Source organism: Palaemon carinicauda, chromosome 41, assembly GCF_036898095.1.
Source record: "Palaemon carinicauda isolate YSFRI2023 chromosome 41, ASM3689809v2, whole genome shotgun sequence".
Lineage (NCBI taxonomy): Eukaryota > Metazoa > Arthropoda > Malacostraca > Decapoda > Palaemonidae > Palaemon > Palaemon carinicauda.
The window spans coordinates 56201641-56220131 of NC_090765.1; the positions used below are offsets into that span (position 1 = coordinate 56201641).

General features: G+C 32.1%; 1 protein-coding gene across 1 annotated transcript in view; it reads right to left on the bottom strand.

The window, feature by feature from the left end:
- Positions 1-18491, bottom strand: part of LOC137632432 (uncharacterized) — a 510169-nt gene that overhangs the window by 337257 nt on the left and 154421 nt on the right. The gene's annotated exons all lie outside the window — the stretch shown is intronic.

The window sequence follows — 18491 nt, forward strand, 5'->3', positions numbered from 1 at the left end:
TAATTGTTATCTTTCCAAGGAGAGCTTGAACCCAATCTGAGTACCGAAGATGTTGACAGATGAGAGATTGCAGTTTCCATTGCAGTGCTCAAACAGAATTGGAGGACTGGAGTCCAAAGTAAAGAAATGGATAAACGATGTCTTGGACGTATTGAGCTTGATTAAATTGCTATGTTCCAGAGGTTTAAAGGTTTAAAGGCCGCTCGTGAATGGCAGAGGCAAGTGACAGTGACACTGCCCTATCAAGCAGGACAATGCCCTAGAGACTGACCATATATATATATATATATATATATATATATATATATATATATATATATATATATAAATATATATATATATATATATATATATATACATAAACATATATATATGTATATATATACAGTATATATATATATATATATATATATATACAGTATATATATATAATATATATATATATATATATATATATATATATATATATATATATGATCAACGCCCAATCCCTCTCCTCATCCAAGCTAGGAGAACCAAGGAAGGCCAGGCAATGGCTGCCAATGACTCAGCATATAGACTTATAGGCTCCCCCAAATCCCCCATACATAGCTCACAAGGATTGTGAGGTTGCAACGACCAAAGAAACTATCGAGTTTGAGCGGGACTCGAACACCAGTCTGGCGTTCACCAGTCAGAGACGTTACCACATCTAGATAGATTCGCCAACGAAACTAATTAAATAATTATCATTATCATTACCTGCTAAGCTACAACCCTAGTTAGAAAAGCAGGGTGCTATAAACCCAGGGCCCCCAACAGGGAAAACAGCCCAGTGAGGATAGGAAACAGTAACAACATTAAAATAAATATTTCCTACATAAACTATAAAAACTTTAACGAAACAAGAGGAAGAGAAATTAGATAGAATAGTGTGACGAAGTGTAACCTCAAGCACGAGAACTCCAGATTAAATCTAGATCAACTCTTTTTTTTTTTTTTTTTAATCAGATAGACAAGATTTAACGTTAAATAGGAAGAAGGGGGAAAGAAAGAACGGAATAATAAGCAACACCGTGATAAAGGGAGGTGATAAAGGGAGGTAGATAAATATCTCAATATTCATTGCAAGATGTGGATTGATAAATACCACATGACAAACAAGGATAGAATATTCGTTCACTGGAAGAAGAGAAATAACGCAATAATATGGAATATTACCAAATGCCTTTGTGACTACGATCAGATGGGGAAACAGGAAATGCTGGAGAAAACAAATGATAAGAGATGAAAATGGGGTTAACTTGGAGGTATTTCTCATTGTTGTTGTTGTTGTTATAATAATACTAATAATAATAATAATAATAATAATAATAATAATAATAATAATAATATGATTATATCATCATCATCACAATCATTATTATTATTATTATTATTATTATCATTATTATTATTAGTATTATTATTATTATTATTACTATAAGCTACACTCTTTAAAAAAAATTGCATTAAAAAAACGCTAAATGTCTGGTAACATTTATTCCAGGATTTTTACCCTTTTAAAAACGGATATATTGAAGTAAAGGAGTTATATTACGGTCACCAACCCGTAAAAGATAATAACAAAGTAAGGTAAAATTACGGTCACCTGTATTTCAATGAAATACCGTTGAGTAGAGTATATTTACCCGATTAAAATTACGGTTTTCTATAATCGTGTAAGCTATAACCATAGCTGGAAAAGCAAGTTGCTATAAGCCCAAGGGACCCAACAGGGAAAAATAGCCCAGTGAGGAAAGGAAACAAGGAGATGAATAAACTAGAAGAGAAGTAATGAACAATCAAAATTAAATATTTTAAGAACAGTAACAACATTAAATTATATCTTTTATAAAAAAAACTTCAAAAACAAGGAGGATGATAAATAAGAGAACAGCATACCCGAATGTAGCCTACTCTCAAGCAAGAGAACTCTAGTCAAGACAGCAAAAGGCCATGGTACAGAGGCTATGTCACTACCCAAGACCAGAGAACAAATGGTCTGATTTTGGAGTGTCTTACTATAATACACATTGAGGGTCTTGATACAAAAACGATTGATTTTCAATACGAAAGAGTATGAGTTACGCAAACTAGAAAATAATTCTATGATAATTTTTTAAAGCAGTTTGAAATTGTGGCTTAATAAACTATTGAGTTTTTCTAGTCAACTGAAAGAAGAAGCCAATGAAACTATACTCGACTACTGTACGCAAACCGTCAAAAATAATGGCTAAATATTTAGATAGGTAGATAGATAAATAGATACACACACACACACACAAACACCTCTAACCAGGGTATGGCTACACCCTCTCCCCCGTACCGAAGGGACGGGGGGGGGACCAGAAATAAAGAAATATATATATATATATATATATATATATATATATATATATATATATATATATATATATATATACATATATATATATATATATATATATATGTGTGTGTATATATATACATACATATATATATACATATATATGTGTTTACATATACATACATATATATACATATACATATATATATATATATATATACATATACATATTATTACTAGCCAAGTTACAACACTAGTTGGAAGAGCAGGATACTATATCCCTAAAGGCTCCAACAGTAGAAAAAACCAAGCGAGGAAAGGAAGCTATGAAAAAATAAACTACAAGAGAAGTAATGAACAATTAAAATAGAATATTTTAAGAACAGTAACAGCATTAATATAAATCTTTTATATATAAACGATAAAAATTTAAAAAATATATATATGTATAACTATACACTTGCTCTTTATTGTATAGGGGAGGGAGAGAGAGAGAGAGAGAGAGAGAGAGAGAGAGAGAGAGAGAGAGAGAGAGAGAGATTCCTTCACAAAATTTCTCGTCAGAGATATGTGAGGATAAGACCCTGGTGCGTGACTTTCAGTCTTAACTGAAAGTATTAATACCATAATAAATGAAACTAGGAGGACACTCTGCAGAGCACAGACCTCCGCCACGGATGCTTATTTCTGGATCTTTTGCTCGACCTTGACCTTGACCGTTGACCTTGACATGTCTTCATTAGCGTGGATTTTCGATCACTCGAATATGAACCAAATTTGAAGTCTGTGACAACGATGTCCAAACTTGTAGCTGATTACGGGAATTGGACATTTTGCTTGACCTTTGACCTTGACCTTCCAAAGTTTAATCATCTCCAGGTTTTTATATAACAGTTAATCACAGCAAGTTTCGTTACTCTACGATTAAAATCGCGGCCAGGAAGCTGTTCACAAACAAACACAAACAGTCAAACAGGGGGGCGGGGGTGTAAAACATAACCACCTTCAAACTTCACTGGTAAGAGAAAAAAAAAACAGGAAAAACCCATACTCGAAAAAGCAATAGGTTTACCACGATTGAAAAAAAAAGGGAAGGAAGGTTAAAGTTATTAGATTTGTTTCGGATATCGATGGAATAGAAACGCAATATTGGATTTCGGAGGCAGATAACTTGGAAATATTAGATTCTCTTCGTAGAAAATCAATCTTTTGCCCTAAAAATACACAAGACATCTTTATCTTGGCTGAAAATCTACGCAAAGAAACACTGCTCTTTGCCCCAGTTTCCTTAAGATTGAAGCAGGAGCAACTATAGTCAATTCTTTTTAGTGATGCAGATTTGCACGGACTCGCAGAGGTGGCCTTTTAGCTCGGAAAAGTGTCCTGATCGCTGATTGGTTGGACAAGATAATTCTAACCAATCAACGAGCAGGAAACTTTTCCGAGCTAAAAGGGAACCGCTACGACTCAGTGCAAATATGCCTTATTAAAAAAAATTGAGTATAGGTTAAGCTTTAGCTACAGACTGGACGTTGAGGTTTAAAGGTCACTTATGAGTGGCAGAAGCAAGAGATAATGATAATGCCCTGGTCAGAAAATGCCCATAGAAACAGATAATATAGACAAAGGATCAGCACTCAAGCACCTCTCCACCCAAGCTAGGACCAGGGAGGGCCAGGCAAAGGCTGTTGATGACTCAAAAGGTAAACCTATAGGCTCCCCCAAACGCCTTTTATTATAACAAACCCCTAAGGACTAACCATATATATATATATATATATATGATCAGCACCCACGTTTCTCTCCATCCAAGCTAGGACCAGAGAGGGCCAGGCTATGGCTGTTGATGACTCAGAACCTAAACCTATAGGCTCCCCCAAACGCCTTTTCTTATAACAAAGCCCTACAGACAGACCATATGTACATAAGATCAGCGCCCAAGTACCTCTCCACCCAAGCTAGGGCCAAGGAGGGCCAGGCAATGGCAATTGATGACTCAGCAAGTAAACCTATTGGCTCGTCCAAACACCCCCTCCTTAGATCACAAGGATGGTGAGGTTGCAGAGACAAGAAACTATCGAGCTTGAGCGGGGCTCGAACCTCAGTCCAGCAGATAGCCACGCAAGGACTTTTCCAATAGGCCACCACAACCACCTTTATATATATATAATATATATATATATAATATAATATATATATATACATTAATATATATATATATATATATATATATATATATATACTGTATATAACTAATCATTTACATATATATACTCATACACACACACACACACACACATATATATATATATATATATATATATATATATATATATATATATATATATAAATATATATATATATATATATATATATATATATATTAATATATATATATATATATTAATATATATATATATATATATATATATATATATATATATACTTTATATATATATATACACTTCGACTTCCACAGTGCTTAGAGTTCATGAAGAATCTGTGTGCTTCCATAGCAAGTCAAAGAGAAATATTAATAGGTTGGCTAAATCAACATTCTTAGAGAGCCTCGGAAAGGAGTAATGATCAAGAACTTTTCAGGCAATAGCTATTAGTCATTTCCTTCCTCGTCCGTCCTACTTTCGATTCGAGGCTAATACTGCACGACCTCAAGAACGAAAATATCATTTGATATATATATATATATATATATATATATATATATATATATATATATATATATATATATAGATAGATAGATAGATATATATATATATAACATATATATCTATATGTATATATACATATATATGTATGTATACATATATATATATACATATATATGTATATATACGTATATATACATATATATGTATATACGTATATATACGTATACATGTATATACGTACATATACCAGTATATGTATATATACGTATATATACATATTTATGTATATATATATATATATATATATATATATATATATATATATATATATAATATGTATATATACGTATATATACATACATAAATATATATATTTATATATATATACATATACATATATATATATATATATATATATATATATATATATATATACACACACATATATACGCGTATATGCATATATAACATATACATACATATACACAAATATCTACATTTCTATGTACATATATATATTTGTATATAAATAAGTGTATATACAACCAACACACACGCACATACGCACACACGTACAAATATATATGTGTGCATGAAAGGTGTATGAATGCATGTACCAAAAGAGTTATAAAAGATATAAAAAGATATATAGAAAGAGACGATACACTTCAATGTCTTTAAATAACTTGAAACTGCTTGAAAAATATTTCTGAACAGATGTCCAATAATGCTAGCGAATGCATAAGACTCTACTGGGAAAAGGGCTTCTTACGATTTTTCACTTTGAATTTTCCAGTAAGATATTTCGTTTTTTTTTTTTTTTTGTGCTGAGGCCTAAGTGAGATAGAAGTATGGGAAAGGGTGGATGGTTAGGATGGATTGGAGACGTACTGATATATGCAAAAACTTTTCTCCTGTTGGAAGCCGTAGGCTTGTAGCACACTGTTAAACATTTGCCGTAAAAATAATAATAAAAATCCTGGAATAAAAATTAACAAGCATTTACCGTTTTAAAAAATAATATATTGACGTAAGAAAAAAAAAATAAACATTAGTGTAGCCTAAGTCTATCTAAGAAAAGACATTATTAACAAAATTAACTTGAAGAAATCTATATTTAGGCAATACATTTTTCATCAAAATGTACAGGGCCCATCTAAGTTTATTTATGAAAAAGAAATATTAAAATAAAATTAAGCTGAAGAAATCTCAAATTAGGCAAGAAATTTTTCATCAAAATGTATAGCGTCCATTCAAGTTTATTTATGAAAAAAAAAATATATTAAAATAAAATTAAGCTGAAGAAATCTCAATTTAGGCAAGAAATTTTTCATCAAAATTAAGGGGATGAAATGCCCTATGAGCTAAGAATTTATCAAAATGTATAACGTTCGCCTGAGTTTAAGGAAAGAAATGAAAAAAATAATTACACAGGATTTTCCTTTCCATTAGAAGTTCCAATCCGATCAAAAATTCAAGCCATATGACTAAGAGTGTTTGAGACTCGAAACCCATACTGATGACAAAGCATCGAAGCTGTCTTTTTACAATGAGACTCGAAACCCATACTGATGACGAAGCATCGAAGCTGTATTTTTACAAAAGCTGTGAACGCTGTAATAAACCTGATTATGGGCCTTCTGTCATCATCATTAACCCAATTTAAGCGTTTCTCACACAAGCAGTGTTCTCCCCTGATGAAACGAAGAGAGATTATTAACTTTCCGTATGGTATTTTCAACTACAGCCCCATTTGGAAAAGCAGGTATGCTATAAGCTCAAGGGCTCCAGCTGGAAAAAACAATCCACGAAACAATGAAACTACAAGAGAAGTAATGAACAATTAAAATATCTTAGGAACAATAGCAACATTAAAATAGATCTTACATATATAAACTTCAAAAACAAAACAGTGGGAAAAGAAATAAGAATAGAGTGACCGAGTGTACCCTCAAGCAATTGAACTCTAACCCAAGACAGTGGGAGACCATGGTACAGAGGCTATGGCACTACCCACGACTAGAGAAGAATGGTTTGATTTTGGAGTGTCCTTCTCCTAGAAGAGCTGCTTACCATAGCCAAAGAGTCTCTTCTACCCTTACCAAGAGGAAATATCTTAGGAACAATAGCAACATTAAAATAGATCTTACATATATAAACTTCAAAAACAAAGCAGGGGGAAAAGAAATAAGAATAGAGTGCCCGAGTGTACCTTCAAGCAATTGAACTCTAACCCAAGACAGTGGGAGACTACCGAGGCTATGGCACTACCCAAGACTAGAGAACAATGGTTTGATCTTGGAGTGTCCTTCTAGAAGAGCTGCTTACCATAGCCAAATAGTCTCTTCTACCCTTACCAAGAGGAAAGTATATAAGAGAAAGGGTCACTGACCTGAGCAAACTAATTAAGGGCTCCTGTAGAGTTAAAAATATACATGGATCTATTAATTATTTAATAACAAATAGTGTGTATAAATATTGGCAATAACTGGATTATACAATTCAATTAATTTAATCAATGGCGTTGCCAAGCTTCAGAAATCTCAGGCTCCTTCTGTATTTCCCTACTATTATCATCTTTCTTCCTTTAAGAGACTTTTGCCCCATCATTCTTCCTTCCTTTTCTAGATTTGTATCGGTGAGCGATCGTGCGCGCGTGCGCACATCTAGCCTAAAAAATGGCATTCTTCATTGCCTTAAAAAAATCAGTCGGAAATGCTGCTCTAGTAGAATCACTTATGACAACAGACAGCTTTTTGCCAGCTAGGATAACAGGAGTGAAAAAAAAAAAAAGAGTTCTGAAGCTTCACACACCATTTGCCCACTGCTGCATCAAAAAAAAAGAAAGAAAAAAAAAAGTCAGGTAACATTTATTCCAGGATTTTTACCGTTTTAAAAACGGTTATATGGACGTAAAGGGGTGATATTAAGGTCACCAACACTTAAAAGATAAAAACAAAGTAAGGTAAATATTACGGTCGCCTGTATTTTACTGAAATACGGTTGAGAACAGTATATTTTTACGGAGAATTTCCGATTCAAAAAACGGTTTTCTTTAAGTGTGTGTAAACTAAGCTTTGTGTAAGCAAGGAAAGCGTCATGTCTGTCGCCTATATAACCCGTATTTTACTGAAATACGGCTGAGAACGATATATTTTTACGGAGAATTTCCGATAAATATTACGGGTTTTTTTAAATGTGTGTGTAAGCTAAGCTTTGTGTAAGCAAAGAAAGCGTCCTATCTGTCGCCTATATAACAGAAATAAAAAAAAGTTCCAAGGCTTCACACACAATTAGCCCACTGCTGTGTGTAAGCTAAGCTCTCGTGTACGCCTTACGCTACTAACGTCGGAAGCTAGATAGCGTCTATACTTTAGGTCTACGCAGGGTTTACGCGTGTTGGCCTTCAGCCAAGATGTTCCTTCTCGAAACTCTGGCACGCCGTATCGATTGACTTGGGTTAAGCTCTGTCAAAATAACTAGCGGTATTAGCCTATTTTCACCGTTTTTATGAAATCTATTCGGATTTGATAGGATAAAGTGTCAGCTCGAATGGTTTTTATGAAGAATGAAGAATGATTTATTGTTAATTTGCTCTCTTCATTTATTTATTTCCTTATTTCCTTTCCTCACTGGGCTATATTTCCCTATTGGGGCCCCTGGGCTTATAGCATCTTGCTTTTCCAACTAGGGTTGTAGCTTGGATAATAATAATAATAATAATAATAATAATAATAATAATAATAATAATAATAATATCAAGATCAACACAGTCAATTCGTTGGTCCGTCAATTTCTCTATCACTTTGTTTACATCTCTCTTCCTTTATTATTATTAAAGGGATGGGTATTTACCAGCTATTAACGTGGTGAAAGGGTTTGTGCATTACTATGATCAGTAAAGCTGTACTAGTCAGGCCCACCGATACTAGATTGGTTTGCTGTGAGCGATCAGATAAAAATGACCCACCACGACCATTCTGCGATAGCCTGCGTGGTGATGAAAACTGGTCGAACCCCGGACATGAACTGGCGAACTGATATGTCTGAGACCTCTGTCCTGCAGTGGACTAGAAACGGCTGCATTTATTGTGTGTATACATATATATATATATATATATATATATATATATATATATATATATATATATATATATATATATATATATATATATAAACAGACAATTTTAGAAATTTTAGAAAAATTAAGTTTAACGAGACTTTGAAGGGACCATCTCCGTTCTTCAGAAAACAAATTTTGTGAAGAGGAAATGGGAGCTGGTCCCTTCGAAAGCTCAATAAACTTAATTTTCATAAATTGTGGGTTATTTTATTTATCATGCATAGAGGGTAAGTTGTATATTTTAATAAATATATACATACATACATATATATATATATATATATATATATATATATATATATATATAATATACATATATATATACATAATATACATATAATATATATATATATATATATATATATATACATAATATACATATAATATATATATATATATATATATATATATATATATATATATATATCCCTAAACAACAAACGTAATTCTATCCCAATTAACAACGTTATTAAATGAATCGAAACCACGAACTCTAACGCAGTATTTAAAACTATATATTTGAAACCTCACTATAGTAATTCATACATTTCTATGCCATTCATTAATAAACAATAGCTCTATTAACACTTACATTAGTCTTTTGTTCCTTTGTTAAATTTCTAAATATTTCTATTTTTTCATTTGTATTATACCTAGAAGAAAAGTTTACCTTAAAATTTCAACGGTATATTCAAAACAGATGTCGACTCTAATACAATTAATTATTTTTTTTTTTTTTTTTTTTTTTTTTGAAAAGAAGAGATCTTTTTAAATACCCATTCAAACTTCACATTTTTGGAAGTTGATATTGAACTGTGAAAGCACCACCGGGAACAAAGACCCTTCCTGCCCCCAAACCCCTCCCCCTTTCATAACTACAACACGGCAGTTGCAGTTTCCGGGTGTTTCTCTCGGTGTACCCCCACCCCTCTTACCAGGGTGTGACTACTCCCTCCCCCCTTATCTAAGGGATGAAGAGAGATCGAATAGTTATCCTGTACCATTGGATATGCAGCTAAATACGACAGGATATATATATATATATATATATATATATATATATATATATATATATATATATACATATATATATATAGATAGATAGATAGATAAATAGATAGATAGATGTATCATATATATATATATATATATATATATATATATATATTTATATTCATACATATATATATATCCATAAATAGATAGATAGATAGATGTATCATATATATATATATATATATATATATATATATATATATATATATATATATATATATATATATATATATATTTATATTTATATTTATATATATCCATAAATAGATAGATAGATAGATAGATAGATGTATCATATATATATATATATATATATATATATATATATATATATATATATATATATATATACTGTATATATCCTGACACTTGCTGTTTATTACATAGAGGAGAAAAATACTAGAAAAACAATTATCTTACTAAACTCTTTGGTTACATAAAATTCAAAGAGAATAAATCAACTAAATTAAAAATTTAAAAAAATTCAATAATCTGAGTCTTGTGTGGTTTTGTATATTATAAAAGCCAAATCAGAAAAAAACAGAAAGAATGACAATTACTGGTTCGAACAAAATACAGATCAAGATACAGAACAAAATACAGAACAAGACAACGAACAAAATACAGAACAAGTTACAGAACAAGATTCGGAACAAAATACAGAACAAGATACAGAACAGATTATAAAACCAAATGCAGAACAAGATACAGAACAAAATACAGAATAAGACAACGAACAAAATACAGAACAAGTTACAGAACAAAATACAGAACAAGATACAAAACAAAATACATAAGACACAGAACCAAATACAGAACAAGATACAGAATAAAATACAGAACAAAATACAAAACAAAATACAGAACAAGTTACAGAACCAGATCCAGATCAAAATACAGACTAACCTACAGAGCAGGATACAGAACAAAATGAAGAATAAAACACAGAACAAGATACAAAACAAACAGCAGAACAAGATACAGAACAAAACACAGAACAAGATCCAGAACAAAATACAGACCAAACTACAGAACAAGATACAGAATAACATGCAAAACAAAATACAGAACAAGATACAGAATAACATGCAGAACAAGATACAAAACAAAATACAGAACAAAATGCAGACCAAACTACAAAACAAGATACAGAACAAAATACATACCAAACTACGGAACAAGACACAAAACAAAACACAGAACCACATCAGACAATGACATTCAGATGTGGTACGAGTTGGCCAAATTCTAAAAATCTTCGACTCAGAATTACTCTCCATAAAGAAATTTTACATTCTTATCCTCAGCATGCTCAGCACAGTTAACAAAATCCCTTTTTAAGATACGACAAGAGGGTCGTCACGGTTTATGATGCCCAGTAGTAGGAAAACTGAATAAAACCTGACCCGCTTAATGGTGCGGCAAGGAGAATAATGACGTCATAGAGGGTATTGTATTAAGAGCCTAATGATACAATGTATGCTGTGTAAGGGGGGAGCCAGAAGATATGTCTTTGTGCTGCAGGGAGACGATTATTATTATTATTATTATTATTATTATTATTAGTAGTAGTAGTAGTAGTAGTAGTAGTAGTAGTAGTAGTAGTAGTAGTAGTAGTAGTAGTAGTAGTAGTAGTAGTAGTTGGAAAAAAAGATGCTATAAGCCCAAGGGCTCCAACTGGGAAAAATAGCTCAGTTAGGAAAGGATTATTATCATTATTATTATTATTATTAGTAGTAGTAGTAGTAGTAGTAGTAGTAGTAGTAGTAGTAGTAGTAGTAGTAGCTGAGCAACAGCCCTAGTTGGAAAAAAGATGCTATAAGCCCAAGGGCTCTAACTGGCAAAAATAGCTCAGTTAGGAAGGATTATTATTATTGTTATTAATATTATTAGTATCATAATTATTATTATTATTATTATTAGTAGTAGTAGTAGTAGTAGTAGTAGTAGTAGTAGTAGCTGAGCTACAGCCCTAGTTGGAAAAAAAAAGGATGCTATAAGCCCAAGGGCTCAAAAAGGGAAAAATAGCTCAGTGAGGAAAGAAAACGAGGAAATGAATAAACTACAAGAGAAGTAATGACCAATTAAAGTAACATGTTTTAAGAACAGTAACAACATTAAAATATATCTTTCATATATAAACTATAAAAAATAAAAAAACACAAGAGGAAGAGAAACAAGATAGCATAGTGTGCCTGACTTTACTCTAAAGCAAGAGAACTTTATCCTAACAAAGTGGAGGACCATAGTACAGAGGCTATGACACTACCCAAGACTAGAGAACAATGGATTTATTTTGGAGTCTCCTAGAAGAGCTGCTTACTATAGCTAGAGTCTTTTCTACCCTTACCAAGAGGAAAGTAGCCACTGGACATTACACTGCAGTAGTTAACTCCTTAAGCAAAGAAGAATTGGTTAGCAATCTGTGTTGTCAGGTGTATGGCGGAGGAGAATGTGGAAAGAATAAGGCAGACAAGTAGGCAAAGAAAAAATGGGCAGTAACGAGAGAGAGAGAGAGAGAGAGAGAGAGAGAGAGAGAGAGAGAGAGAGAGAGAGAGAGAGAGAGAGAGAGAGAGAGTTCCAATGAAGTACTTGTCTGGCCAGTCAAGGATCTAAAAACTCTCTAAAAGTAGTATCTCAACGGGTGCCTGGTGCCCTGGCCATCCTACTACCTACCTCTTCCTTCCCACTATTGCACCTAAATTAAGGAGTCTGTTGCCCAATGCACCCTCTCCAATGCCTTCTTTCAAACGCATCCTCTTCTCTCCCTATCATTCTTTACCTAATCTCGCTATCTAGTTCTCTGCCTCCCTCTCGATCTTCCCCTCCCTAACAGGTTCCTTCCAAGCACTTCTGCAGGGAGCAGATCTTCTAAAAGATTGATTTTGTGCCAGGGTCTATACGGTGTCAGGCAAGGCAGTCGATCGGGACTACGGTCTACCCCAAAGCCAAAGAAAAGTCCTTTAAAAAGAAGGCAACTGTGCTTATTCCCATGCAAATGGGAAAAGCGCACGTTATAGGAGAAGATCTTTGTATGGTCATGCCAAAAAAAGTTTATGACATAGGCTTCTATAGACAATAGTGGGTGCTATTATAGTATGCTATCTACCGTCGAATTTCTATTATAGTATGCTATCTACCGTCGAATTTCTACTATAGTATGGTATCTACCACAAAGTATATTGTCTACCGTCAATGTTAATCCTCCTGTTTGATGAGGATTATCAAACAGATTACTTACCACCAGTATGTTATCCTCATTGGACTTTAATGATAGTTTAATAATACTTATTGGCTGGACAACATGGGTGCATAATTATAAGCAGTTTGTAGGGAAACTTTTTTTTACAAATTATTCAAAGCTCATCATACAACAATGTTACTAGTTAATCAAATGAAAAATCAAATATTACAAAAATGAAAGAAAATAATCTATGAAAAATATTCAATCAAAAATTTACTCTACTAATGCATGTAAACATATCTTACATCATTCAAGAAAGCAGGAAATACATCTTCGCCTTTTCTCGGAACTTTCCAATTGAAACCACCACACTACACAGTATTAGGGGATTTCCCAGGTAATTGTAAAGTAGTGTTAATTGGGGTCTCATAAACAAAATAATAAACCAATTCCAAAATTTCAGAAAGGGGTGGTAGATAGCAAAATCGGCGGTAGATAGCATACTATAATAGCACCCAATAGTGACCCTTAAGTAAAATTTCATAGGCCTCACACCTATGGTAAGAATTTATTGGGTCTCTATGAGAAGGGCCCTCATAAAACGCAATCTTGATTTTATAAGTAAAATCTACAAAGGCCAATTATTTGAGAACGGGATGCTCGCAATGTAGGCAATCTTATCTCTGGTACCTTGATAAACGAGTACCTAAACGACTAGGCTGTTAACCCTGTATCTCACAGAGGAGGGATTCTATAGATTCCAGTGAATGAGTTAGGGAATACAAACTAGTTATGAAATTGTCAATTTCTACTGGAAAAGTAAAGAATACAATATAACATGAAAAAAATAAATAAATATATACATATAGACACATATATATATATATATATATATATATATATATATATATATATATATATTATATATATATATAGATAGATAGATAGATAGATAGATAGAGATAGATAAATATATATATATATATATATATATATATATATATATATATATATATATGCGCATCTCTCTCTCTCTCTCTCTCTCTCTCTCTCTCTCTCTCTCTCTCTCTCTCTCTCTCTCTCTCTCTCTCTCTCTCTCTCTCTCTCTCTCTCTCTCTATATATATATATATATATATATATATATATATATATATATATATATATATATATACAGTATATATATACATATATATATATATATATATATATATATATGTGTGTGTGTGTGTGTGTTTACATATATAAATAACATGTATGCATACAAATCTTTAAATCTAACCATAAAAACAATATGGACTCAGTGCAAATCAGCACAGTAAAATAAAAAAAAAAATAAAAAAAAAAAAAAAACATCAACCCCAAGTTTTAACTTTTAACGTTCCAATATAACCAAATTAATGTCTTCTGACACGAGTTGAGCTTAATCTGCCAACAAACCCTGTGGGACCTGTCAATCATCTCGTTAAGATCAGCTGATCCACTGCATCACAGCAAGGGGTGAAAGGGAGGGAGGGAGGGGGGGGGGGGGGAATCCCCCAATTCATACCAATGAGAAGTGTACCCTTTGCGTCTGAATCTTCACTGGAACATGATTATAATTATGAAAATAGAAGGTGAGGTCATCTTGGTTTGATGTTGGTTCTTAGTTTATGATTACTTTTTGTGTTTATTTGCATAAGCAAATACTATTCAAATACATACAAACGTACATATATACATACTTACATACATTCATACGTACATAAATATATGATGGTCCCTTCGAAAGCTCAATATATTCAATTTATCATAAATTGCGGGTTATATATATATATATATATATATATATATATATATATATATATATATACATGTATGTATATATATATATATATATATATATATATAATAACCCACAATTTATTAAAAATTAAATTTATTGGACTTTCGAAGGGACCATCTCCCTTCCTCTTCAGAATACAAATGGTTACAAATTATTAAAATATATACAAAAAGGTTCGTAAAAAATAGAAAACCCGTTATATATATATATATATATATATATATATATATATATATATATATATATATATATATATATATATATATATATTAGACAAACATATTCATCTCATTTTTTTACTTCTATATTATAAGTTATTCGTTACTTCTCCAAAGTGCTCAAAGTGTAGTACTTTAACAACAATAACAAAAACAACAGCAACCAATGCAGTCATTTCTAGTCTAGTGCAGGACAAAGGCTTCACACATGTCAATTTGCATCTGGGGTTTGACCAGTTTTCATTATCACGCTGGCCAACTGCGGATTGGTGAAGGTGGGAGACTTTTGTCTGATCGCTCACTGCAAGCCAACATAGTATGGGTGGCCCTGACTAGTACAGCTTTCCTAGTAAGGGCGATACAAAAAACCTTTCACCGCGGTAAGGTATCCCACTCAGAAAAGGATGATGAAATATATTTTTCACAAAAAAAAAAAAAAAAAAATGATTCGAGAAAACAAAAAAAAATGTGGAAAAAAAATCTAAATTATATATAATCCAAACGAAAATTACAAACATACACAAACATTATCATCGAATCCCGCCGATTTATAAGAAAAAAAAATATCAAAAGAAAAAAAATAAATAAATTATCAATGAAATAGGTACTTCTCTTGGCATTAATTAGATACAAACTAAAAAAGTACTTCTGAGTGCAACCCTCCGCCGCAGCCGCTTATTTCTCGAAACCAGCTTGCCTTTCCCAGAATCAATTTAGACCGTAGGTATATTTATAATCTGCGTGACAACCATGTGCGAACTTGTGGTTAAGGTTAGGGTTAATTCGGTTGACTTTTTGCTTGACCTTGACTTTGACCTTTGACCTAGGGCTTTCAAAATTGAATCACTTCAACTTCTCCATGTCACAATTAATCCCTGAAAGTTTTTACGACTCTATGAGTGAAACTGTGACCAGGAAGTTGTTCATAAACAGGGGCGAAAACATAACCTCCTTCCAACTTCGTTGAATTAGGTAATAATAACAATATCTCGGAAGTAGACCCTCTTTTAAGCTAATTGTTGTTGACAAACAAACAAATGGATAAACAGGGGCGAAAACATAACCTCCTCCCAACTTAGTTGGCGGACGTAAACAGTCTCCAGCGACCCCACATCACGAAATAACATTATTGTTAACTTGACGCAAAGTTGACGCGACACATGTGTTAACTATCTTCATAAAACTACGTTGAATGGTATTAAAACTTGAAACAAAAAAATAGAAAAAATAATACAGAGTTAATACTACAAAAATACAAAATATTTTCCTGAATAACAGCTACACAGAACATGGAACTGAAACAAAAGAATACAAAAAAAAAAAAAAAAAAAAAAAAAATACAACTGTAATACTAAAGAAAAAAAATATATATTTTCAAGAATAACTGCTACACAGAACATGGAATTGAAAAATAAAGAATACAAAAAATAATACAAGAATACAAAATATTTTCCTGAATAACAGCTACACAGAACATGGAACTGAAACAAAAGAATACAAAAAAAAATAATAATACAAATGTAATACTAAAGAAAAAAAAATATATTTTCAAGAATAACTGCTACACAGAACATGGAATTGAAACAAAAGAATACAAAAAATAATACAAGAATACAAAATATTTTACAGAATAACTGCTACATAGAACATGGAAACTAGATTTAAAAAATTCAGTGTTAAGATATTCTGCTTTTAGCCAAACAATGTTTACTAGCATGTATGTTGTACGTATAAATGTATGTAAATGTATGTATACGTATATGTGCCTCTAGGGATAAATGAATGTATATATAATTATCCTTTTAATTATTCGTTCAATTACGCTGATAACAGAATAAAACTGCGCTTAACGAGGATTTGCATTATTCAATAAATAAAATTGTAATAAAAGATAAAAAATAAAAATTACTCTGTCGTCAAACACCATTGCCGTTCTTCAAATCATTATTTTAATTCATAGTGTAAACATTCAAAGTAAGCAAATAAAAATTGTATAATATTTACACGGAAAAGGAAGAGTAAACTTAATAAACTACAGGGGCACTTAGTAGAGCACAGACCTCCGCCGCGGCAGCTTATTTCTCGACATTATTCTCGACCTTTGACCTTAACATGTATTAATTGGCGTGGATATTTATAAACTCAAATATGAACCAAGTTTGAAGTCTCTGTGACAACGATGACCAAACTTATGGCTGAATACGTGAATTGGACATTTTGCTTGACCGTGCCCTTGACCTTTGACCGTGACCTTCCAAAATTTAATATTTTCCAGTTTTTTTTACATAACAGTTAGTCCCTGCAACTTTCATTACTCTACGATTAAATTTGTGGACAGGAAGCTGTTCACAAACAAACACACAAACAGGGAGTAAAACATAACCTACTTCCAACTTCGTTGGCGGAGGTAATTACTATGAAGTAAAAATAAAGATGAATATATACACTGTTTTAAAAAACGTAATTTTAATCGGAAATTCTAAGTAAAACTATAGTCTTCTCAGCCGTATTTCAGTAAAATACAGGCGACCGTAATTTTTACCCTACCTTATAATTATCTTTGACGGGTTGGTGACCGTAATATCACTCCTTAACGTCAATACATCCGTTTTATAAAACGGTAAATGCCTGGCAGCATTTAGTCCAGGATTTTTACCGTTTTTATGCTAATCTTTAACAGTATTGCATAATTGCGGGTGTAAAAAATTTAGAAATTGGGACAAATGAGATTTCAATTTTCCATCGCAATCTTTCACTCTTTCATGGAAATCACTCAGCGATTAAAAAGTTAAGAGAATGGATTATTGGCTGAAAAAAAGAGTAACACGCACTAACTAGAGAACCAGGAATAGAAGACTCTTCATAGTTTATATATGACATATTATTTCAACGGTGTAATATATATAAAGCTATTTTCTACTTTTTATCAATTTCTTCTAAAACATAGTTTATTTATTTCGTTATCTCCTTTCCTCACTGGATTATTTTCCCTGTTGTGACCCTAGGGCTTCTGTTACCCTGCTTTTCCGAAAGTTGTAGCTTAGCTAATAATAATAATAATAATAAGAAG